The 26,664-nt window shown below is 38.9% G+C and overlaps 1 long non-coding RNA gene across 2 annotated transcripts in view; it reads left to right on the top strand.

Moving 5' to 3' along the window:
* LOC131042428 (uncharacterized) overlaps positions 1–21,313 on the top strand; it is an 81,756-nt gene extending 60,443 nt beyond the window's left edge. For both annotated transcript variants that reach the window (XR_009105253.2, XR_009105254.1), the window contains exon 3: positions 20,282–21,313. This is a non-coding gene — a long non-coding RNA (uncharacterized LOC131042428). The remainder of the gene's footprint in view (positions 1–20,281) is intronic.
* The last annotated feature ends 5,351 nt before the right edge of the window (positions 21,314–26,664 follow it).

Genomic DNA, 26,664 nt, shown 5'->3' with positions numbered 1-26,664 from the left:
AAGTCAAGGTAAAATCGCGTGAAAGGGAAATAGCGTAAGGTTTGGAGGGTAAACCCAAAGAGCACAATTTGCATTGTGGGCAAAAATCGTGATTTTTACAAACCTTGCAAACTCAGTAAACCCCATAATGGCTCACCGTAGGGCAGAAACGTGAAGTTCTTGATTTGAAAACCCTCTCCATTTGCTGAGGTTCACGTAAGGTAAAATCGCGAAGTTTTATGAGCCTTGTAAAGTAAACGCCATTAACACCATTCTCAGCGCCATAAAATCACGAAGTTAGAATTTGGAAGGACGCCCAAGGTAAAAATCGCTATGTCCAAATGTTTAAATCTGCATTTTCTTTCCAAACCATAGGCGCGGAAATTTGAATAGGGAGTTAACCGTTAAAATTCAAATCACAGACTCCCCCATCCGAAATTTGGAATTCATTCTTGCAAGGCCAGTTGTGCGAATTCACACCATTCATTTTCACCAAGTAAGTGTGCTTCACCTCTTTTGAAATCATTCGAAATATTTGCAAAACCATATAGATGCGTACGCAAAATGAATTAAAATGATTAACTAACCGCATCTTTTTCCGTTTATAAGACGTCATGCAAAGCAATTGAAAACATAGTCTAGGAATTAACCAGAAAACTCATTTGCAGACTTAGGAAATTTCTCAAGCATTGTCCATTTTGAAATTCAATCCTAAAATGCCTGAGTATAAATCCGCAATCGAAAAGTTTCATAAATATTCATGTTTAAATCAATCAAGCTTTTAGCTAAAGATGTCATGCTGTTCTTTCAATTTGGCTTTTGAATTAATCCTTGTATGCTGGCAAATTCGTTATCTAACCCGCTTTACTTCCTTTATCTATCGCCTTGTAATCCGTGTCCGACTGTGCAGGATAAATGCCTAAATCGGTGGTAGAATCATTAAAGATGCCTGCTGCAGCCGAGACATCGCGAGCATCCAATGCAGATATCCCTCGCAGAGTCGAAAAGATGAAGTATCAGTATCAGAGAGGGGGACTGAGGGAATCAAAAGTTCAGAGTGTCTGGGACAATGTCGGTGATACTGACTTGGGCCATATTGATATCCAAGATTTCAGAAACCGAGTCTTCTCCCCTAATGCCTATGGCAGGCCTAGGCGGATGATGGAAAGTGGCATCGCCTAGGCAGCAGGATTTCCCCCGGCAGTGCAAAACTATGAGTTAGTAGTAGAGGCTGCCCGACATTACCAACGAGGTTCTAGATTGGTGCTCCTCGAGGACATGGTCCTCGCTAACTTCACTCCTGAAACCATTGGCGAGGCATTTGATATTCCCTTCCCGAACAACCCCACAACCACGACTATAGATGAAGCGTAGGGGGCGTATGATATGAATCCCACTAGATGTAGAACACTGATAAATGAAGAGTGGTACAAGGAGAGAAGACCTCCAAGTGTCAGGATTGGGAAAAAGACCCCTAGAAGCGACTTCCACAACGAGCATGGGGACATGGTCACATTGCTCAGCAGGATTATGGGACTTCCCCAATCCAATTACTTCGAAGAATGGATGTTTTACTTCACAGAACAGGTCTTCACTGGGAAATCCAAATTTGACTGGGCCCAGATCATAAGCGACAACTTCCACACTCGGCTGATCGAACTCGAAACAAAGAAGTACTTCACTATGACCTCCTATTTGGTCTACATGTTCGCTAGAAATCAACCATTGCCAGGTTTAATCATGAAAGGTGAAATTGGGAATAGACCTGATTAGGTAAAAGTATACGATTGTTATCCACAGCTACACTATCAAGATATAGCTCAAAGGGAAAAAAACAACCCTGCCTATGCAATTGGTTAGTATGAGTGCGTCAATGACGCCTTCACAATGCGCCTGGTCAGGCTAATGTAGGGAGGATTACACATAAGGCTCTCAGAGAAAGCTACTATTCTAGTACAGAGGTATGGTGCTTGGTTCATCTAGTTCCCAAGGTTCTCCTACATCCGGATAGCTGACTTTGAGGGTGCCCCTTTCCGACTTCCGCGGTACCCAACCGACTAGATAGTTCTTCTGGAGGTCGCAAGACAGTCACGTCCGGCAGGCAGCTTACTCAGGGACAGGAAGCAGTCTGGATTCCCTTTCCCTATGATTATAGGCAACCAGGATGTCCATCTAAAGAACCCATCCCAAGCGGAGGAATCCTTTGTAGTGCTGGTCTATGGCCTACAAGAGCATTTTCCAAGGAAATGCTTTGATCACGACAATCTGGCAAAGAGGGCCTATGGCAGGCGATACAGAGCAAAAGAATCAGTTGAAGATTATTGGAAGAATTGCTCTGATGACTATGAGGTCCGAAGGCACGAATATTCAAGGTTGAGTGTGCAGCAAATGCGACTCTATGAATACCGCGGGTCCCAGATCAACTCACAGATTCAGGAAATTGCCTGCAAGTTCGGGAATTTGAGGCAGTAAGGCATCTTCTGCCAGGCATCGATTGGTCACAAGACCCGATCACTGATTTTGAGGCGGTTATGGCAGCCCCAGGAAGATATACTGACCAATGGTTGCACCAGTAGATTGAGCGACTAATACATGAGGGAGTCCAGTTCACTTACCACTTGATGGGTAACCTTGATTCTCAATCCTCCGAAGATGAGGGAACTTCCAATGCACCTAGGGAAGAGATTGAAAACCCTGAGAAAAGGAAGAAGGCTAAGGCCAGTAGAGGAACTCGGACATCCAAAAGGACAAGAAGGGAAAAGATCCCCATTAGGAGACCGGGGGTCACTTCATCATCAAAGGACCCTAGTTTGTCCGATGACGTAGTTGAACTAGATTATATACTTGCTCCGCCTTCCCAGAGTGATATTGACGCATTCGGGGTTGATGATCCTCCTACACCTGACATGGTGGACACCGAGCTAAGAGCCATTGGATCAGCCGAACCAGATAATCAAATTGAGGGGACTGGTTTTCCCTTATTTTGTAAGAAGTTTATGGATTGTTGTTGAAGCTCTGGCGAAATTTACAAGATTTAATGCAAAGTTAAGACTGTTTCAAGTTTCCTTGTGAGTGCATGGTCTCCTTCTTCATTAATTTAGAATTTTCAGTTATGTTTCTTTCATTTCTCTATAGCATTTTCTAGATAAACCTCTGATAGAATCCTCGCTATTCATACCATTAGGGAATGACTGATTGTCTTTCCTTCTGCATGGTTAATCTAAACCTTTCATATGCTTATTTCAGTTATTGAATACTCACTGAATGAATGTTAAAGTTCTAATGTTGTATTTGATAGCATGAAAACTCAATTTTCCCTTAAAGATCACACTAGATTCATACAAGTATTGTGCTTAAATGGCTGGTAATGTTTAATCTAGTTATTTGGAGATGTCTGTCTGTTTTTTGAATATGCTATCCTAGTTAAATAATTTAGACTTTTTGTACCTCTCTTTCCCTATCCCTCTTTTTCCTTTTTTTTTACCAAGAAGAATCCGCAGTCCTGCTGAAACAGTATCATGCAATTGAAACCAATCGATAATGAGACTGTTAAAGTTTTAGGGAGCTCATCCAGCAATTATTCATATCACCGTAAGTCCCCTTGTGTTTCCAGCTAAACACATTAAACCACTGAGCAATCCCCCAGTCAAGACCTGACAATCGAAACCTTGAGGTCGTCTCCTTCGATCAAACGAAAAACAGCATTAGGGATTTCCTTATCTCAAGAGAGGATAGGATAGTCAGCGAGTACATTCTATTCTGCGTTGGCCGGATGGAGTTTGCAGCAATGCGACTTTAGACACGTCAACAGTTAGCAAGGATGAAAATTGGACAAAAGCAATGGAAGAAGAGCTATGCCAAATCGAGAAAATTAAAACATGGGAATTAGTTCCTAGATCTACAAATAAGAATGTGATTGGAACTAAATGGGTGTTTAGGAACAAACTTAATGAGGATGGCAAAATCCTAAGGAATAAGGCAAGACTTTTTTGTAAAGGGTATGCACAAATTGACGACAAAGATTTTGAAGAGGCATTTGTTGTTGTAGCTAGGCTGGAAGCCATTAGAATGTTCTTAGCATTCTCTATTTATAAGAACCTCAAAGTTTGTCAAATGGACATAAAATCAGCATTTCTGAATGGAAATTTGGAGAGAAAGTATACATAGAGCAACTGGAAGGGTTTCAGTCACTGGATAAAGAAGGATATGTTTGTAAATTGAAGAAAGCATTATATAGACTAAAACAGGCACCGAGAGCTTGGTATTCCGGGCTAGATCAGTATCTTCAGCAACAAGGGTTCAATAGAGGTAGTATTGGTAGTAATTTATATTTCAAATCAAAAGGTTAGCACATGTTTGTAATAGTTATCTATGTTGATGATATAATTTTTCGTGGTAATGATGATAACATATGCAAGGAATTTGTTGATCAAATGCAAAAAGAATTTGAAATGTCCGTGATTGGAGAGATTTCTTTTTTTCTTGGGTTACAAGTATCACAGTTTTATATATATATATATATATCTTAGACAAAGCATGCAAAAGAAATGCTCAAGAAGTTTCAAATTGAAGTCTGTAAGCCGGTGAGCACACCAATGGTGATTGGTTGCAAGCAGAGTAAGTATGATGAATCACCTAATGCGAATTAGACAATGTATAGGACAATGATAGGCAGTTTTTTGTACCTAACTGCATCAAGATTAGATATCATGCAAGCAATTTGTATGGTTGCTAGGTTTCAATCTGCCTCTAAAGCAGCTCATGTTAATAATGTAAAAAGAATCTTTAGATATCTGAAACGTACTGTGAATTATGGTTTGTCGTATCCCAAGACTAATGACTTTACTATATAGATGTTGATTGGGCAAGATGTGTCAATGATAGAGACAACACTAGTGGTGGAACATTTTCCTTAGGAGATAAATTGGTTTCTTGGTTAAACAAGTAAGAAGAATATGAGTCCTTATCCATTGTTGAAGCAGAGTATTTGCATTTGTTTCATGTTGTACACACGTTTTATGGATAAAGAAAACTCTGCTGGATATCAAGGTGAACTATGACAAACCTATTTCAATTTTGTGTGACAATACTGGTGCCATTAATATATCTAAGAAGCTAGTTCTACATTGACAAACTAAACATATTCTATTAAATATTAGTTTTTGAAAGAAAAATTTTCTTATCATAAAGTAAAACTGGAATATGTTGCAACTAAGGATTAGTTGGCAGATATGAGACCTTTGAGATTCTTCGTTAGAAGCTAGGAGTATTTGCTTCTCCTTCTCTTTGACTCATTTCAGGGGCAAGCTTCTGCCCAGGGGGAATATGTCACCGTTTTATTTTCTATCCTTGGATGGTGGAGTTTCCAATCTCTGCCCTTTCTCATTGATGTCAAAGGAGGACAAAGAAAAGTTGAGTTTTCAAAGTGCAGTTTTGCCATCAATGACAAAGGGGGAGATTGTTACATGGATTTGTCATTCATGTCAAATTGATTCATTGATGTCAAACATATGGTGCTGTCCAAACCAGAGAAACGGGACTCACCCAGACTTGCCCAGACTCTACGAGTCCGAGTACGAGTCATGCTTGGTGAGTCCTAGGGGCTCGGACTTGGACTCGTCCGATTCTGGCGAGTAAAATCGCCAGAGTCGCCGAGTTGGCGAGTTTGGCTCAAAATCGCCAAACTCAGCGAGTCTTGAGCCCCAAACTTGGCTACTGCCTAGCTTAAGTAAAATGACAAAAAAAAAACATTTTAAAAAGTTTTTTTAAAATGAATGGTCTCGTCGAAAAATATGGGGGGAAACTGCGTCGATAGAAGTAGGGAAAATTTAACCTCCGAGTGTGACACTGATTGGATCGACCAGGTAGATATAGAGGTTGAGACTGTAGCCATGGCAGAGGAGGAGTGGAGAGCACGAGCACAGACAGGAGATTCAGAGGCAGATAGTCACACGGATGTTCCTGATGTTGGTGAGCATGGCATGGTGTCACGGGGAGCGGCCATGGCTGTCCAATCATCCAGGACCTACCTTAGATGCCTTCGCAGGGGGCCGGGGCCGGAGGGTGCTGCTGTGCAGGCTTCTCTGAGCCATAGGCTTGTAGTTGTATTTACCTTTGGTATTTGTATGAAACATTTGATGATGATCATATGATGACATGTATTTTTTATTCCATAAGTTTTGTAATATTGTATACATTTGACAATATTTTATATATCTATGTTTGTTATTTTCTTCAGCTACAATTTGCGTTTGATGACGTTATTATGTCTTTAATGTGTATTCAATAAAGGGTGTCTTTAAGGTGTCTTTAATGAGCCGAGTTTGATGATGTTATCGTGTCTTTAAGGTGTATTCAATAAAGGGTGTCTGAAACAAGTTTTAAATCTTTAAAAATCTCTAAATTTCTTGAGTTTTTCACTTTCCCGAGTCCAGCCGAGTCTGGAGCCGAGTCCCGAGTCCGAGTCCGAGTCCCGTTTCTTTGGTCCAAACAAATGATATTGGTGATATTGTAAAATGGAGCCCTAGTTTGGTAATAACAGACGGATGCAAAATAAACATGAACTATACAAATGTATTTTAAGATCACTGATAAGTGCAAAACGAATATAAACATATCTGATATATGTATTTGTTGGTGACAAAAGATTTGGTATCTACATCGAGCAATTGAATGATGTTATAGTCATAATTAATATCAAGGTATGGTGTAAATGAGATATTCAAAGTATTACTTCCCTTGAAATACTAGTAGATTCAAGTTATAAGAGCATTGCATATTGATCTAGGGCATGATGACAAATTGGTGAAGAATCAATGTGTCATGTTGCACGTAATTGATATATTGGGTTGAGACTCTATTATCATATTCTTGGAATTACATTTAGAGTGGTGACTAAAGTGGACTTAGTTTAAACCCGTTACAAGAAGACATTTGTTTACCAATAATATCGCATATCCTATGAAAATATCAAATAGTGTGATGAAGCTAAGTAAGCAAAATATATGTGTTTGTGGTGGAATAGAAGAAATCGATAATAGCAGTTATTGACAAAATTGATGATCACAGTATAATAGTGACTAAATGATGGTAGCGTCCTTTGTCCTTATCGAAGATTAATCTGTGCTATTATATCACCACCTATGCATGGGAAGTTACAATTGGTGTCTCTTGCTTTTTTGAGCATATTTTATTGTTAATATTATCAGTGGTTTTGATGTTGAGACTATGAGACGGTATGTGTGTTCTGAATATCGAAACAGAGGATTGGAGACAAATTATTTCTGAAGATTGATGATTATCAAATTAATTGTTTAGTTGTTCGGTGATTTTTCTTTGGTTATAACTAAATTTTTTGGTTTTAAGTAGTTACAACCATTTTCTAACTATCTACTCACTAGAGAAGTCAATATTTATAAGGTTGAAGGACTTGTCGAAAAGGAGAGTGGGAGTCGACTATATTCATGTTGTAGAATTTGTCAGCAGAAATATATTATCTATAAGCACCAGATGTTGTGATAGGTATCAGGATAAAATGAGTGTAGCACTTCTGTAATGAAAGTAATATAAGCTAGCTATAGTTTGTAAGAGATAATTTGTAACATCCTTATGGTTGATACCTCTAGAATGCTGAGTAGGTGCTCAGGTGAAGAAGGTGGTTCTTTTAGAGTTGGTGCTCTTAAGATAGGAGTTTGGTGATTCATTAGGGTTGGTGCCCTTAAACATTGTACTCAATTTTTTTGTGAGGCTTGTTTAGGACAAAGCCTAGCAACATTTCTCGCTGTGGTTTTCCACCTATTTTGGGGTTTTCACGCATTTCATGTGTCATGGTTTTTGTATGTGTGATTGTTATCTCGTATAAGCTTCTCATATTTATTATTCTTATCATATCGTTTTTAAATTATTGAGGACCTGAAATTTAGTTCTTCTATTGATTCACCCCCTCTTCCCCTCTTAGTAGAAGATTTGTGTTCAACATATTGAACTAAGATCGTGATTTGAAGTTTGACTTTGACTTTGAAGATGGGAAAATTGAATGTGATATTGATGTGGGGAGCAAGTTTAGATTGGAAAAATGATCGATTTCACAAAAGGTTGAATATGAGATTATGATTTGGAAATAGAGATTTGGAATGTCTTCGACCTTTTGCAAGAGGATTAGGTTATGATCTTTTCAAAGTTGTATTTTTGACTTGATATGTTTGGTATCGCAAATTTTTACTATTTGGACTTAAATGTTATTTGCTAGTTTTGCACAAAAGGAACATGCCAAGCACATTAACATCCTATTTTATTAGATAGGAGTATATAAGATTGCAAGCTCATTAGTATGAATGGTCTAGCTGTGATGTGTAAGTCCCATGATGAGCTAATTGTTTTTTTGATCTCCCAAGATTGCACAAGGGGAGTGAATACAAAACATACACACCTAGTTCTAGAGGCAAGGGGTGAGTAACGTTTTGGGACTAATTGATTATTGATCCATTACAACCAAGTATGAGCAAATTGTCTTAAATTAGGCTGAATAAGATGACTAGGGGTGTCCTCTATATATACCCAATGGTACGTGATGCTTAAGTCCATGAATGTGAGTCCATCTACAAGCATGTGTGAATAAGCATAAATCAATTTTACTTCAACTTGACTGCTTACAAAAAGGGGTATCAAGGCAATGCCAAACATGGTGGCGCTCCTTTGAGAGGCAACTTTTTATTTCTTCCCTATTTCTACCATATTGAAACATGTGGTTCAGGTCATCCCCTAAGATGCTGAAATCCTTAGGTAGGCTTGATTTGTTGGCATTGTGTTGTCATTGATGTCAACTGGTATGGGATGACCATCGGTAGAAGAGATGTATGTGCAACATTGTTATGAAGGAGTACAGGATGTGATATCTTGGATATCACCTTGTGTTGCAGAACATCGGTAAAGGTAAGAAAGATGACCTCAAGAGTCACCAGTACACAAGTTAGTGCCTGACTTGTGTGATGAGATAAAGAGGTGTTTGAGCGGTTCTTCGTGAGGAAGAGGTAGAATGTTATCTGAATCACATCAACACTGGAAGAGAAGAATGAACCGATGTGCTGTGAGGTTGCAGAACTACAGGACCCTCACCAGTTGAAGATGTAGTCATCATGAGAAGCAATGACCAACAGTGAGTGTGTCCACACCGGATCACATGTGCCTATTTGAAGATATGTTGCACAAACAGGGAACTCACATGAGCAGATGACAAGGTGTTACTCCACCAAGCAAGTGGAGCTTATCTCCTATATGCATTGAGTGCATTATAATTTGGTGAGATAAGAGTAAAGAGATAAAGGCAAGTACTTAAAGGATCACACTAGATCCACCGGTGAATTGAGGGAATGCCTTAAGTGCATGAGATCAGGGTTATGTACTGGACCAACAAAGAAGGCATGTTGAAGAAGAGTGATGTGTTTGTCATTCAGACAAACCGGCTGAGCAGATACAGTCAGAGGAAAATGGTCTAACCGATGAAGGAGTCTAGTGAAGGTTGATGACTGGTGTCATCAAGAGTGATAACCAGTATGTAAGCCCATCGGTAATATGAGCAAGGTGCAGATGCAGACGACTCTCCACCTTTGGGAAATGAACAAATGAGCTTCCTCAAGAAAGACATGTCTGACGACCGGTCAAGGTGTTCCACCCACAGCTCAGCAAAATGCAGACATGATGAGGTTACCGGTACAGTGTGTGATACCAACAGGGTTAGCAAACCGGCAGGAAAGAGGAACCGGTAGTGGTCGGTGATCCTATTTGAACCAACATGAAGTGCCAAGCTGGCAGTTGGTCGATATGGATGCCACATGGAGTCAACATGGTGAACCTGCGTTTGGATAAAGATGGAATGTACATCAGCTACAGGGTTGTTGCAGGGTTGGTCGACTTTAATGAAAGGTCACACAAATCACGGGACATGTTGTAGAGCTATTGCAGGGGTTTGAGGCTCGAGGTTTGGAAGACAACTACGAGCCAGCTAAGAGTAACTGAGAAGATCGAGGCGATGGAGGAAACAACATGATAGATCTTTCGTGTTTGACCAAGGGATCAACGATTAGGGTAAAAAGAAAGTCGCCAGAGATGAAAGGCGTGATCTAGGAGATGCGTAAATGGCGGAGTCGTGCAAATTGACAGTCTGAAAGATCGGATCAGACAAGATCCGATAACGTCAAGTCGCTCGACCTTCCTCGAGGATGGTGAAGAAACCCTAACCTCCTAGAATTTGAATTGTCCGTTGGCGGGAAATCAGACTATAAACAAGAAGGGCAAAGACATTGTGAGGTGCTGCTGAATAGAAGAATATTGTGCGATTGTGAAGTGGAAGACTTCTGCAAGTAAGAGCAAATCAGCCAAGTGGTCAACGAGCATCTGTGAAGAGAGTGGGAGTGAGAGAGAACCTGGTTGAAGCATTCAACCAGTTGGAGAGAAGAACTGGTAGTGTTCATAGCGATAGAGAAGAAGTGAAGGAGGTTGTAGAGAAGATAAACAGAGAACCGACAGAGAGTAGAATCGGTGAAGAGAAGAGCAGTGAGGAGGAGATTCATTGAGAGCAGTATAGAAGAGAGATAAACTGGTAGGGCTTACCAGCAGAGAAGCAGCAGGTGAAGAGTAACAGAGAAGTGAGTCGGTGAAGCAGAGAAGGTATCTCACTGACAGAGTACGATATATATAATGGTTGCAAGATTCACTTGTAACAAGATAACTACTTATGCATTTGATGTTTACATTGTGAACACTGAGTTGTAGCTCGATACAGGGGTTGGTGCTCCTTTGGGTTGTAGCCCATGAATCAGGTAGGGGTTGTAGCTCCTTGGGTTGGTGTCCTAAAGTCAAGGGTTGGTGCTCCTTGGGTTAGTGCCCTAAACTTTGTAACTGTGTTTTATTGTGAGGTTGGATTGGAGCAGTAGACTCCAGCAACATTGCTCACCGAGGTTTTTCCCATCTTGGGTTTTTCTCGTATATGTTGGTGTTATGTGATGTCCCCTTGTGAGTATGTTTGCATTTGAGTTATTCTCCTCCATAACCGGTAAGTCTTGATTGAGTTAAATCTATCAACCGGTATGCTCACATAGGATTGCAAAAGGGAAAAAGAATTGAGAACCACCGATTCACCCCCCTCCCCCTCTCAGTGGTGCATTGTGTCTAACATGATTAAGCAAAATACATCTATGTAAAGAAATGTCGAGAGATATAGTTGGAACTATTTTATTTACCCGAAAATTATTTTATTTTACTTTAAATTATATTTACTACATACAAAAATATTTAAATTATATTGTATCTACATTGATTATTTTTTCTCTGATACAAATTTTTTCTTTGAGAATTGACATCTAGTTTTTTATATTTAAATTTTAAACTTCTTATTAGTGTTCAAAAAATCATCAAAAATAAAAATTTCTAAAATATATTTTTTAAAAAAGAATATTTTAACTATGAAATGTTATATTTTTTTTAAACATCCTTGATTTAATTTAATATTTATAATCTATCTAAAACTTATAATTTTGATTAGGGTATAATTTGTTTAATGTGATGTTTATTTTAAAAATATTAAGTTTATAATTAATATGAATATTTTTGACATGTGAATGGTTGTCAAATTTAAGCTAAAAGATACAAGTTACTATTAACACACTCATGCCATTACACTCCACCCCTTATTGCCATTGTTGCCATTGCCAACGGAGCATCCATAGCCCCGATGGAGTTATTCACATGTTCACAAAGCCAAATTTTGATAATTCTTTTCTTTTGTATTTTTCTCTTTTCTTCTTTCTCTATTTTTTTCTTTTCACACTTTTTGCAATTGGCTGATAAGAAATGAAGCTCATATGGGTTTGAGAATTATAGTGGCATTGAAGCAGGATTTAATATTTTTCACAAGCCACGACTTCACCTAAGAAACCACAATGACTTAGAGCAATTAATTGTGTAAAAGATGTAGTAATCAAAAGATATCAGTATCAAGACACAATGTGTGATTCCCTTTTGAGTCAAGTACAAATCCTAACTAAATGAAGAGGTAGAGAGAAATAACCTCGTATTCTAAAGCACTTCATAAATAGTTATCTAGGAAATGGACTGAACATAAGATCAAAGTTACGCTAGCGTATGGAAAGACAACACAATGCCCTTCTCACAAACAAAGTTCCCATAAAAGAACCTTAAACTAAGCAAACTGACTAAAGAAATTCTAAACTAAAGAAAAGCAAACGACTTGAACCACTCGAGCCACTTAACAATCTTGAGCCAAATGATTCAAGGCAAAATAACAACTAGGCTCAACAAAACAACTAAACTAAAACATACAGAAACCTACTCTAAACTGTATACAAGACTTCTAGAACGGGCAAGACTCCGAAGGCCGACATATGTAGATGACCTTGCATGATTTCTCAAAATGTGCAACAAGAGCATGACAAAAGTGATGGTACGAAGTCATGCAAACTTATCTTCGAACTCAGGGAAATCGGCTTTCACAATGCATCTCTCATACTCCGTCAGGACTTCACGCGAAATTATTAATTGAGGAAATTCATTAGGACCATGATCTATCCACACACAAGTGGATTTTCCAAAACCTTCATAATCAAATTCATAACCTTGAAAATCATTAGTAAGGAAAGAGACAACCTAGTGTGCTATTCTCTAACACATAGTATGATGAATGATCCTTGACAACTTTGGGAGGTCACAGTTGGTGATGTATCGTCCCACAGGCATCCATGACATTTAAATTTTCACTTGCTTGTTCTTCTTGAAGCTCCTTTGGCAATAGACTTAGTGCCTCTTTGAAATGTCGAACATTCTTCACTCCCATGGTGACAACTGGCTCATCATGCTGCATAAACCATGCGTCCTTGTGTAGCTATATAAGCATATCCTCAAAAACCAGGGTCTCTTTGATTGATTGATCTTCAAAAATTTTCTCTAGTTCTTCGAATGCAATCTTTGATGGTAGCGCTACTTCGAATTGCTGTCCATTTTTTAGCTCTTCTACAATGCTCACTTGATCATTCTTTCTAATGATGCTCGAGATTTCTCCACGTGGAATGAATTGAAACTCTTCATTCAAATCTTCCCCTTGCTCATCAAGGATTACTTCCTCTTGAATAGGTGGTATATCTTTGTTTGACTTTTCATGAATGACTGCTTCCTCTTGAAATGCATGGAACTCAGTTCCTTGTTCTTGAAATGGTGAAGCATCATGTGATAGCAAATGATGACAATCCTTCGAGTCACTCACTCCCTTCGACAAGTTATCTTTTCTTGAGTTTTGAGTTTCTTCACAAGTACCCACGGCTTGTAGCACTTCGTGCTTTGATGTTTCCTTACATTGATCATCATCTGCCACTGCTTTGTTTGCTTGGACGTCTTCAATTGTTTCCTCTATTTCTTTGGGTGCAAGGTATGCAAAGATATCTCCAACTGTGATGCACTGATCATTAGATTCATTTTTGCTATCTTCTTGCAACTGACTTCCTTCATTGTTGAATGATATTGAATGATGCTCTTCTTTTGTTCTTCTATATTCCTCAGCGGCAAGGTATGCACTCCAAATTTTGTCCGTGATGCACTCGTCTGATGATTTTGATAGTCCAAACTGGCACCCAACTTGATTGATGGCCTCTTAACACAATGGACAAGTAAATTTAGAATGAGGTGCATTGTGAATCCTACACAACCAAGGAAGCAATATACTTTCTAGGCACAATTCATCTTTAAGACAATTAATTTTCAATCATCCCTGTAAACCTCATGTGTGTGTGATTACTTTTTGGAACATTGAAATTGTCTGATTCCACAAACACCTTTGGCTTGGGGATATCCCAAAAGAAGATTTTCCCTTGTAGTATTGACTCCACCCTTGACAGGAATGTCAAGCAATGTATTTCATCATGTTACATCATATCATGGATTCTACATTTCCTTGACAATGCAAACTCGGACAAACTGCGTGGGTGTAGCTGTGCATTTAAAGTCCACCAAAGCTGAAGAATATCAACTTGCCGATCACCTTGGCCAGACGAATTATGAGAATGTTGCCCATCTATTGAGAAGTCTTTTTTTAATTGAATTTTCTGATTTTTAAAAAATTTTGTTTCTAGTTTTTCACTTTTTTTAATTTTATTTTTGACATAAGAGAGATCTAACATATCTCAAATGTAGCTTGAAAGCTCATTCGAGTTCCACATTCACAATTCGGAATTTGTTCGTTGCCCTCCTTCTAGCACCAATTTTGTTGAGCATGGAGGAGGGTAGAGAAAAGACTTAGGATAACTTTCGCAAATATGAATTGATAGGATTTGGAGTTAAGCTATCAACCCTCCTAGCGCCAATTCTATTGATGTGTTTTTTAGGACACCTCGAACACAGAATAAAATACCAAGTATTCTATTCTCTCTTGAACAAAGAAACCTCATATGATAAAGAATATGATCAAATGAGACGACTCCAAGGTTTACAATGTGAACAATAGACTTTAATGTTGGTGATCACAAAGGGACTTATTCTTATGACCACCGCTAGAATGTGGAACTAACTTAACTAACTTGGAAAAATAAAAGGCCAAAGGAATCAAGGGTTGAGAGATCTAATTTAATTCTAAGGGAAATGATGATAAAGGATGATGCTTTGATAGACAAACTCCTTCAAACTAAGCTTTGCTTTGTCATGATAACAACTACACAACACTGGTGCGATCTCCAAAGGTAACGAAAGATTTTCATACAGGGAACCATTCATTCAAATACCCAATACAAGTGCAATCTAAATGAACATTCACAATCGAATTGTTGCAACAATGAGGTTCAAGCTAACTTTATATTGTTGTTTACTATTAGCAAACCACAAAAAGTGTGAACCAAGGAATTGATCACATATCATTGCATCTCTCCATTATAATCAATTAACTTTAATTGAATTTGAGAAGTAACAAGAAACCATGCAATTTGTAGAAACAACACATAAAGATCCACCATACTTCAATGAAAATCATGTATTAATTTCACAAGTCTTGGCAACAACTTCAAGCTTCTTCCTCCTACTCTACTACTTACCACTATCTAACAACTATTATCTATCAATCAACTATTAACCTTTACAAATGAGAGGATTGAGCCTTATATAGAGGTCTCATTTACAACGAATGGCTCAGATTGATTCAAGATCAATGATCGAGATTACAGGATGAAACCCTAATTAGGGTTAGTTATAACTAACGTCCTTTGATTAATGAGAAAATTACATTGTATTGGACACATTTCCTTCTTAGAATTTGAACCAATGAAAAATAGGGTTAGGTACATGGAACTTTGTGCCTCTACATGTCCAATTATCCTCCTCGTTGGAAGTGAAGTACATTGAACTTGGACATGCTAATGTGGAGTAATTTGATTGGTTGATGTTGAATAGGTGCCACCTCATCATACTTGTCCTGCAGATCCTCACAAAGAAGTGTTTGTGTTGGAGCAATATCTCTTGATACTCAACATTTCCAAGCTCGGCATGATGATGATGTGACATATTCCCAAATTGTATCATCTTGATCAAGTTTATAACTTTGATTAACTCTTCTAAAACTGTTTGCTTGATCATTTTCAGTCTTCCATCTTCATAATTGAGATTCTTCCTTGTGATGTATTCCACCTTGAACATCCTACATCCTCTTGACAGTCTTTGGTCTTGAAATGTGAAACACATCATTGTTGTAGTACATGAGTTCATGGTGTCTATGCTTGATCCTTTTGTGCATTGTCTCTGATTGAGATGGCCTCCTTGTACTGACCCTGATTCTTTGATTTCCGAAGGAAATTCAAGATTGTCATAAAATTCCCTCATCTTCATTGTTCTCTTGTTGTGTCATCTTTGAACCTTTCTCTAAGCCCATCCTCAAATGTGGTGAGCTTTCATCATCCTTATATCGTAGTCTTGAATGTATAACCTTCTTGAATACTTGAATCTTGGTGTGGAAATGTTCTTCATCGTGCCTCCTTGTGTATTAGAATATCCTTCCCACGTTGTTGAGGTGTGCCTGCTTTTGTATTGATGTAGTCCTGAAAAGGGCTTGGATGTTGTTCTAGATCTGCTCCATTCTTTGCTTGTCAATGTGTTGTAGAACACAAGTTTTACTACTGAGAGAGGGGTGAGGTGGGGGGGTGAGTTGGGTGGTGAATCAGTAGTAAACCAAAATTTAGATCCTTAATCAATTAAACATTTTGATGAACTTATTAAAAAACTTTTAAACTGAAATCTTAAATGGAATCAACTTGAAACTGAAATCTGAAAAATGCACCACACAATGAGACCAATGCACAAAAAAATACGTGGAAACCCAGAAGGGCAAAAACCACGGTGCGAAATGCTGCTAGGATTGTCCATCCTAATTCAGCCTCACAATGAATCCTGGTTACAATATTTGAAGGGCACCAACCCCTATAGTAAGAGCACCAAATCTTCCAGATATGAGCACCTACTCAACAATCTGAGCACCAACCCAGCACACATGAAGCATCAATTACAATGACAAACTGAAAATGACTTCTATCTCAGAAGTTTTACTATTTTACAATATTAAAGATATGCAATGTAAATTTCTGAAAGGTGAATGTGATCAACTGTAATAAGAATCTGTTACAATCTGAATATGTCCAATCTTTAAATCTTCTGACAATTGAATATGGCTAACCATAATGGAAATCTGCAAATATAACTGAATGCTGCCAACTAATCATACCAATAGACACTTTGCAGATGAACATAGAATATGTTTATTATCAGTGCTCTTCAAATTTTTTTCTTCACAATCTCAGAATAGACTTAAGGAAAATATAAAATATGATTATACCTGATCTGAGAAAGAGCAGTACAGCACTTTCAACTCTCAGAATTATCTTCTTAATAACTCTCACGTTTTCTCTCTCAAAACGTCTTATACATATCTTTTATATGACGTCTCCTTTCACTTTGAAATAGAACTCCTTCATTAATACCACATACTCAACTCTTCATCGAACCTTAGCATGATTTAAATAGAACCTCTCTTAACTCCCATCGGATGAGCAGTTTGAAGACAGTTTGTTAACAGTTGTAGAACCACCAAGACAGTTGTGACTGTCAACTGAATTCAGAAACTTGACTTTTAATTTCTTACGTTAGAGATAATAGGTGCTCAATTTCATTTATGATAATATGAAGTCAGTTTTCAACAAGATTCCGCTTACACCCGGGTGGCAGAAGTTGGTTGTAACTAAGTTACAACTCATCATTCAGTTATGACTGAACTCCAAATACATTACCTAAAAATGCAAGTCAAACCAGATACTCCTTTTTTGATGATTGAGCCCGATAAAAATATGGTTTGAAAGCTCCGTATTCAATATTTTTCCACAAGTCTGAACTTGATGATTCACACAGTTTAACGTGAGCATAAAGTTTATATCAAACTATGTATGTGGTCTAATCTGAACCAAATATTATGCAGAGATAAATACAATCAGACTGAAGGTAAAATCAACATCATTTCATTGTATATGTTAACAGTTTTTATTCATCATTAATGTGAATTTGAAAAATGCAGATACTGTGCAAATGCTTGTCCATACAAATCTGAATAATCCAATTGAATAAGACTGCAATCATCATCATCACTTCAGTCTGATTTGTTCAATTTCACATCAATGACAATTATGTCAACATGTGTGACTTCTCTTTGCACTGCGATCCTTGTATTAATGCCTCATTCTTGTGATTGAATCTTGATGTCTCCATGCAACATCCTTGTGGAGTCTTCTCTTCAAGTTGCATCTTTCCTAGCTTTCCGTCCTTTAAAACCTCAAAGACAAAAGAGATTTAACATCAAACACCATGGATTAAAATTAAAATAAGGCTAGTACATAACAATTCAGGCTCCCAGACCACTTTTCACCCTGGAAATAACATTGACAAATCAAGAAATGTGAATCTGAAAATGCATTCTGCTGTTGGAATTTGTTCAAATCAGGTAATAAGTTCGCACCAGGGCTTAGACAAATTCATCCAAGGTCTGCTGGAATTCGTAGGTCTGCTCAAGCTTCACCACAATTCACTTGCAAATTAAATAAGTTTGCCTCTACAACTATGTCTGACCTGCAAATTAGGTTTGCCAGTAGGATTTAGGTCAATTTCAGATCTGATTTTCATCCTTTTAGAACTGATATTCTGTTTTTGGTCTGATTTTTATTGTTTGCATGTCTGACTTGTATATTTTTAGGACTGATCCTTAACCCTAATCACTCCCTTTCATATTCTCCTTAGGTGCAAATCTAACCCTTGCTTGCACAAGCGGGTTTGAAGTGGTAGTCTGCACAAACATGGGTGGATTTTACACATTTGCCTGCACAAAGTTGTCATGAGTGCATTTGGAGAATATTTTTCATAAAGTTGAGCTAGGGCGCATATGGCATAGGTGCATGTACAAAAATTTACCTTAGAGCGCATTTTAGGGGTTCAGGTGCACAAAATACAAGGTGTGCGCATATGACATAAAGGTGTGCACCAATGAAGTAGAGCAGGTTTAAGACCTCCAACTGCGCAAACATGAGTGCACTTAGAGTAGGTGTTTGCATAGATATGAGCACATGTGGATCCCTTGCTTGCAAAACCCTTTGTGCTAGAGTGCATATGAGAGGTTGGCTTGTACAACAATGATGTTGGGCGCATTCAAGGTAAGTGCTTACACAAAGTAGCTAGAAAGACCACCCCCGCCCCCCTTACCTCCCCCTTCTTCGGAACAATACTTAGCCAATTTTTTGATTTGCAACATGAGTTTGGGCACAAAGGTGATGGAGCCCACATTGCAAGTACATATGCACAAAGTTGCTAGAGCTGGTTTTAGGGGGTCTAGTGCACTAGCTGAGTGCACTTGAACAATGTGCATGCACAAAGTTGTCATGGGGCATAAATGAGGCATGGGCTTGGACAAACAAGGTGAGGACATATGAGAAGTTGATTTGCACAACACAATGCATAATGTTAGGTGCATTTAGGTAGCATGTGTGCACAATTTACCCTTATCTTAGAGGGCATTTTGATTATGTTATTGCACAAATTGCAAGCTGAGCACATATGAGGTAGAGGTATGCAAAAGTTTTTACATGCTATAAGGTGGTTGCTCCAGACAAACAAATTTTCACATTCTTTCCCCCTCTTGGTCCCACACATAGGCAAACTTGAAGATATCGACTCCAAGGCACCGTGCTTGCAATTCCTAACAGAATTACAATCAAGCCTACCACCTTTTGACAACATTAACAACCTTGACAAGATTTTGCAACACTTGACAACACTGATAACTTTTAGAAATTTTAGCAATTTTTACAAGATTTTGCAACTTTAGCCATTTGACGTCATTTATCCATCGTACCACTTTTTTTGTCGCATTTGAATATTGCAGGCTTTTTTTTTCGTGTCTGAAAGTTTGTTTTTGATCATGTTTTTGTGTCGAGCTTCTACAACTACACAATGGGATTTCTGTAACTTTTATTTCTCGACGACAATATTTTTTGTTATTTGTCACATCGAACTTTTGGACATTGCATTAGTCACTGACACCAGGTATTTTTTGTTATTTGTCAATGACTTCAGTAGAAAAATGTGGGTGTTTTTTCTTAAAAGCAAGTCATATGCGTTTCTTGAATTTCAAAAGTTTAAGGCCTCAGTTGAAAAAGGGTCAAGGTATCCCATCAAAACTCTTAGGTCAAGTAATGGGGGGGAATTTTGTTCTACTGATTTCTCCAACTTCTGTGCACACCACAACATTAGGTGCCAACTTACCATGCCCTACACTCCTTAGCAGAATGGTGTTGTTGAGTGAAGAAACCTCAACCATTCACCCTTCAATGTCCACACCCATCCATATCCCTAGTCATAACCTGTCTGCACACATCAAAATCCCCCACCACTTTTCATTCACATCCCTTACCCCTCTAATTCCCTGACCATCTCATGTCTTCACACCTCCAAAACCCCGGCCGTATTCTTCCACTTCCCTTGCATGCTCCAATCCACGACCAAGGTGGCAATTCTTTCCTTGCTAGCTGAAATCCACAACAGTCTAGGTGAAATCTCAGACTGGGAGCTCTAGATCATTCTTGAAAACATAAAAATCAGACATGAAATCAGAGATTAAATCACCGTTTCACCCCCATTAGGAATGCATATCAAATTAGAGAGTTTGAAAATATGCAAAATCTGTCTATATCCTATGTGTTTGATGTCTTATTTGTTTATTTTGCAGGAATGATCAAGGAAAGGAATGAAGAGGCAACCTACAAGATACCACACAAAAGAGAGGGATGTTAAACACAAGAATGATGCAAGGAAGGAGACGTTGTAACAAAGGAGGAAAGCTCTCTACAACACTTCAAGGAAGGACTTCATGACATGAGAAGAGACAAGGAACACACTACAAAGAAGGAGAAAAGAAAGCATGACAATACAATTGTAAAGGAAGGGTAAGGAATCATCATCACAAAGTGAAGATTAACATCAAGGAAGTAACATGGAAATTCAAGAAAACTTGTCAGGATAAGGAGGTAATCTAAGATAGGAGATTCAAGATGGAGAGCCATGCACGAAGAAGTTATAGATATCCTAAGGAAGGAGTTTCCACACAAGAGACAGAGAAGGAAAATGTGATAAAGGTAGAAGATAGTTCCAGAAGAGTTAATCAAAGCTAGAAGACGATGCAATTTGGCAATATCTTCCACCTTCTTCACCTTAGGCGCTTGGAAATGTTGAGTATCAAGAGATATTGCTTGAATCATAGGCACTTGTGATGAGTTACAAAGAACAAGCTGAGGTGACACCTAGTCATCTTCAGCCCAATCACATCATTCGAGGTCAAAGCATCTAGATTCAATGCAGTTGACTTATCCATCAAGGAGGATAACTACAATAGGTGGATGCACAAAGTTCGATGTACCTAACCTCATTCTTTATTGGTCAACATTCAAAGGACATGTGTCTTATTTATTGTAATTTTATCATTGGTCAATCATTAAATGTTATGTAATGGGTTTAACAAACCACAATTAGGGTTTCTATCTTTCAATTTTGGCCATTGATGTGGGTTTGATCCTAGCCATTCAGTTTTATTGAGAGCACTATATAAGGCTCAATTCTCTCATTTGTAAATGTTAATAGTTCAATAGTAGGTTAATAGTCAATAGAAGATAGGTAGTAGATAGCTAGAGTAGAGTAGGAGATTGTTGCCAAGACTTTGTTGCAAGAAGTATATTATTTTCATTGAAGATATGGTTAATTTCATGTATTGATCCAACAATTTGCATGGTCTCTACTTCTCATCTATTTTAATGTTGATATGGGGTAAGTGCATCAAGATGGTGAACAAAAAGGGGGGTATAAATGAGCACTTTTTTTTTTCTTTTTTGAAAACAGGTAAACCTAAACTTCAAAGAGCTATTTGAAGGTCATGCACTCAAAACTAGGAGTTGAGAAAAGAATAAGAATTGTAGTACTCTGAATTTAGTTTCTAAAATACTAATTTTTAAAAAAATTGGATAAGATTAAGAGGGTCAAACCTTTTACGCACTCAAAACTATTTCTGATTTTTTAAGAAAAATATAACATAACTGTTTTCGTGCGCTGCACAAAATATATAGTTAGATTTAGTATTTTGCAAAACCCTTTCGTAGGATGATAGGTAAGAGTGAGATCTAGAAGTTGTGTATTTTTTTGTAATATTTCGTTGAATATTTTTTTTTATGATTTTTGGAAGTGACAACATTTTGAAAATTTGGTACCTGTTCGTGCGCTGGGCATAACTTGCATCAAAATAATCAAAATTGCAATTTTTTCTTTTAAAGTGTATAGAATCTAGTGTAGAACAATAATATGTAATTTATTTTGAATTTGGTCAATTATATCAAAAGTTATTAAAAAAATGGTAGACATATGTTTGTGAGGACTGTTAAGGCACTGATAAAGAAAATTAAAGTTTACTATGTTAATGTTGTCCAAAAATAGAAAAAATTATATGGTCAGAAAACTAAGAAGATGTGTGAGATTATGGTGGTAATTTTAGAGATACCCACTTGATCATTTGTAAACTTGATGACGACGAAGTCAATAAATCATGTTGGAGGATGAAAAACGTGTAAAGGGACAAAAAAGGGGGGAAAATGGGCTTGTAAGCCTTAGGGTCGTTTTCCAACCCTCTTACCAAGCCAAAATCCGCATGGGTTTTGAAAAACAAAAAGTACTATTCGTATTTTAAAATAACCCGTACGGGTTATGTAAAACTAAAAACATTTTTTTTTGTTTCACAAAACCCGTATGGGTTATGAAGACATAATAATTTATGTTTGTAAACTTAGCATTTACTACACATGTTTTAGACATACCTAGATAATATGTGTTTATGTATGTATATATGCATATCTATAGTTATATATACATGTATTTATATAGATATATGTTTGTATACATGCATGTATCTTTTCTTTTCCTCTCTCTCTCTCTCTCTTGTCTTCCTTCCCCTGTCATTGTCTTTGTTTATTCTGAGCCCTAATTATCTTCCTCGAGTTCTATCTCATCTCTCTCCCCCTCACACTTCTCTCTTTTTTGATTCTCTCACCCTTTTCTCCTTCTTGTTCTCTCTCTACCTCATGTCTCTCACCCTCTCCTCCTCATACTCTCTCTCTCTCTCTCTCTCTCTCTCTCTCTATCACACACACACACACACATTATCCTATCCTATTCTCACCCTCTCCCCCTTCTCTCTCTTTCTCTCCCCCTCCCTCTCCCTCTCCCCGCTCTCCCTCCCCCTCTCGTTATCTTATCTCTCTTTCTCTCCCTCTCTCTCTCTCTCCCTCTCTTTATCCTATTCTCCCCATCTTCGCCCTCTCTCCCTCTCCCTCTATCCCAATTTCTCTTCTATGTCTCCCCCTCTCCCCCTCTCCCTCTCCTTATCCTACTCTCTCTCTCTCTCTCTCTCTCCCAATCTCCCTCTCTTCATATCCCCTATTCTCTCTCTCTCTCTCTCTCTCTCTCTCTCTCTCTCTCTCTCTCTCTCTCATTTCCCAATCTCCCTCTCTCCCTCTCCTTTTCCCTCTCTCCCTTCCCCTCTCTCCGTCTCCTTTTCTCAATCTTCCTCTCTTCCTATCCCCTATTCTCTCTCTCTCTCTCTCTCTCTCTCTCTCTCTCTCTCTCTCCCTCTCCTCTTCCCAATCTCCCTCCCTCTCTCTCTCTCTCTCTCTCTCTCTCTCTCTCTCTCTCTCTCTCCCTCTCTCTCCTTTTCCCAATCTCCCTCCCTCTCTCCATCCCCCCTCTCTCCTCCCTCTCCCCCTCTCCTTTTCCTAATCTCCCTCTCCTCATCCTCCTCTCTCTCTCTCTCTCTCTCTCTCTCTCTCTCTCTCTCTCTCTCTCTCTCTCTCTCTCTCTCTCACTCTCTCTCCCTCTCCTTTTCCTAGTTCTACATAACTCGTACTAGTTATGAGAAATTGTGAACGTTGACATAAATCTTAATATATTTTAGTCCCAACGACCTAAAAACCAGCATTGCAAGTTGTTTGAAGACCCCACTGCTTTTGCACATGATTTTCTGGGACAGTAACAGTCAGGTTTTCAAATTCTTTTGTCACTTTTGCTTTGGAATGATCGATTTGTCTCGTATATTGGATTGTTTTTGAAGTTATTTTATCATTGTTACTTTAGATCATAACAAAAGCATGATCATTTGTTGTTACTTTAGATTATGAGCTGTAATGTGCATATGTAGATGCCAAATTTTGTATATAAAAACATCAATGAGTTGTAATGTGCATATCTAGATGCTAAATTTTGTATAAAAAAACGACGAGTTGTAATGTGCATATCTAGATGCTAATTTTTGTATTAAAAAACGAGTTGTAATTTGCATATTTAGATGCAAAATTTTGTAAATATAAATAGTAATGAGCTTGATCGTTTATATAAGATGCCAAATTTTATATATGAAAGTGTCCATGGGGCTGATTTGCAAATTTTGAGAGCCCAAATTTGTACCATTTGATTATAAATACATTTGTAATAAATTTGTACCATTTGATTATAAATACATTTGTAATAAACTTGTACTATTTGATTATAAATAATTGAGTTTGATTCTGATTTATGTTAAATAACTTGCAAATGGGTATCTAAATATGCAAAAAAATTTCCAAGTGTATTGGGAAAGTTTTGAGTTATTGTTGAATTATCCGATTTGAAGGGCTAGTAGGAATAGTCCAAAACCGAGAGAGGCCTTTTTAGGCAGCGACAACACGACCCCATAGGTTCAAACGAATCGTCCATAAGTGCCATGGTCTCCGTGTTACGCGACGTCAAAGTTTGATCATTTTTTCCACTTTGAGCGCTCAAGGGAAAACGTCGCTACGAGGTGGCTCGTAACGATCGGATGTCTTGGGAAGTGAGACAAGGGCACACCTAGTGTAAAATTGGCCACCCGGACGTGCTTGCGCTGACGGTTCGTTCCTACGACAAGAAGAACGAAAGATGCACTATTTTGCCACCTCTCACTAACGGTTTTTTATGCGACAGAAAAAATCTCACCACAAGAAACTGGAATCAAGTTGGCCGAAACCGAGAGAGGATGTTTTAGGCAGCGACAACACGACCCCATAGGTTCAAAAGGGTCGTCCATATGTGCCCACGGTCTTCGAGTTACGCGACGTTAAAGTTTTACCATTTTTTCCACTTTGAGCGCTCAAGGGAAAACGTCACTATGAGGTGGCTCGTAACGATCAGATGTCTTGGGGAGCGAGACAAGGGCACACCTAGCGTAAACTCGGCCACCCAGACGCGCTCGCGTTGATTGTTCGTTCCCACGACAAGTAGAACGAAAGATATAGTATTTTGCCATTTCTCATTGACGGTTTTTGACGGTTTTTGATGCGACAGAAAAAATTTCACCACAAGAAAACGGAATCGAGTTGCCCGAAACCGAGGGAGGAATTTTTAGGCAGTGACAACACGACTCCATCGGTTCAAATGGATCGTCCATAAGTGCCACGGTCTCCGAGTTACACGGCGTCAAAGTTTGACCTTTTTTCCACTTTGAGTGCTCAAGGGAAAACATCGCTACGAGGTGGCTCGTAACGATCGGATGTATTGGGAAGCGAGACAAGGGCACACCTAGCGTAAACCCGGCCACCCGAACGCGCTCACTCTGACGGTTCGTTCCCACGACAAGCAGAACGAAAGATGCACTATTTTGCCACCTCTCACTGACAGTTTTTGACGGTTTTTGATGCGACAAAAAACATCTCACCACAAGAAAACGGAATTGAGTTTCTTGAAACCGAGAGAGGATTTTTTAGGCAGAGACAACACGACCCCATAGGTTCAAACAAATCGTCCATAAGTACCACGGTCTCCGAGTTATGCGATGTCAAAGTTTGACCCTTTTTTCCACTTTGAGCACTCATGGGAAAACGTCACTACGAGGTGGCTCGTATGATTGGACGTCTTGGGGAGCGAGACAAGGGCACACCTAGCGTAAACCCAGCCACCCGGACACGCTCGCGCTGACGGTTCATTCCCACGACAAGAAGAACCAAAGATGCAGTATTTTACCACCTCTCATTGACGGTTTTTGATGCGACGGAAAAAATCTCACCACAAGAAAACGGAATTGAGTTGCCCAAAACCGAGAGAGCATTTTTTAGGCAGTGACAACACGATCACATAGGTTCAAACAGATCGTCTATAATTGCCACGGTCTCCGAGTTACGCGACGTCAAAGTTTGACCATTTCTTCCACTTTGAGCGCTCAAGGGAAAACGTCGCTACGAGGTGGCTCGTAACGATCAGATGTCTTGGGGAGCGAGACAAGGGAACACCTAGCGTAAACCCGGCCACCCAGATGCACTCGCGTTGACGGTTCGTTCCCACAACAAGTAGAACGAAAGATGCACTATTTTGCCACCTCTCATTGACGGTTTTTGATGCGACAGAAAAAATATCACCATAAGAAAACGAAATCGAGAGAGGATTTTTAAGGCAGTGACAACATGACCCCATAGGTTAAAATGGATCGTCCATAAGTGCCACGGTCTCTGAGTTACGCGATGTCAAAGTTTGACCGTTTTTTCCACTTTGAGCGCTCAAGGGAAAACGTTGCTACGAGGTGGCTCGTAACGATCAAATGTCTTGGGGAGAGAGACAAGGGCACACCTAGCATAAAATCGGCCACCCAAACGCGCTCGCGTTGACGGTTCGTTCCCACGACAAGCAGAAAGAAAGATGCACTATTTTGCCACCTCTCACTTATAGTTTTTGATGCGACAGAAAAAATCTCACCACAAGAAAACGGAATCGAGTTGCTCGAAACCGAGAGAGGATTTTTTTGGCAGCGACAACACGGCCCCATTAGTTCACACAGATCATCTATAAGTGCCATGGTCTCCGAGTTACGCGATGTCAAAGTTTGATGGTTTTTTCCACTTTGAGCGCTCAAGGGAAAACGTCACTACGAGGTGGCTCGTAACAATTAGACGTCTTGGGGAGCGAGACAAGGGCACACCTAGCATAAACCCGACCACCTGGACGCGCTCGCGCTGACGATTCGTTCCCACGACAAGCAAAATGAAAGATGCACTATTTTGCCACCTGTCACTG

The sequence above is a fragment of the Cryptomeria japonica genome, chromosome 1, assembly GCF_030272615.1.
Source record: "Cryptomeria japonica chromosome 1, Sugi_1.0, whole genome shotgun sequence".
In the NCBI taxonomy this organism is placed as follows: Eukaryota; Viridiplantae; Streptophyta; class Pinopsida; order Cupressales; family Cupressaceae; genus Cryptomeria; species Cryptomeria japonica.
The sequence above is the reverse complement of the archived record's forward strand: the minus strand, read 5'-3'. Positions and strand labels throughout refer to the sequence as shown.